Source organism: Elephantulus edwardii, unplaced genomic scaffold (assembly GCF_000299155.1).
Source record: "Elephantulus edwardii isolate Elephantulus edwardi_28Jun2011 unplaced genomic scaffold, EleEdw1.0 scaffold00077, whole genome shotgun sequence".
Classification (NCBI taxonomy): domain Eukaryota; kingdom Metazoa; phylum Chordata; class Mammalia; order Macroscelidea; family Macroscelididae; genus Elephantulus; species Elephantulus edwardii.
In genome coordinates, this window is record NW_006399827.1 from 336,600 (window position 1) to 337,138 (window position 539).

The window sequence follows — 539 nt, forward strand, 5'->3', positions numbered from 1 at the left end:
TTTGAATATGATGGCTGCGACAATTGTGATACATACTTGCAGATGAAGGGTAACCGAGAGATGGTATATGATTGCACCAGCTCATCCTTTGACGGGTAAACACCTTCACATTCACCTTCCCACCGAGACAGGGCAGAGTTTTGAGACACAAATTGTGGTTACTTATTTGACACTCCCACTAGGCCACCAGAGCTCTCTCTTTGAGGCATAAAGAATGCCGTTAAGTGTTTCTTTTACTTTTTAGAGTATTCAAAGTTTTAATCACTGTTGTCATAGACTAGAATAGTACAATGTTCTAATTACTGGTGGGTTTTATTTATATAGAAGTCTTTTCATTTATCGGTTCCTATGTTCTGCTCTCTTAATTTGAATAGGCTTGGGAGATGCTCTAGATTGAGCTTTGGGTCTGCTTCTGTCTTGCTTACTATTATATTTGGTGGCTGACATATAATAGTAATTGGAAAATTACTGTTGTTGTTGTTGTTATGTGCCGTCGAGTCGTTTGCGACTCATAGCGACCCTATGTACAACAGCCCTAA

At 39.3% G+C, this 539-nt stretch overlaps 1 protein-coding gene across 1 annotated transcript in view; it reads left to right on the forward strand.

Annotated features, from left to right (window-relative positions):
* Positions 1 to 539, forward strand: part of SUPT4H1 (suppressor of Ty 4 homolog 1 (S. cerevisiae)) — a 7,124-nt gene that overhangs the window by 1,071 nt on the left and 5,514 nt on the right. The window lies entirely within an intron of this gene.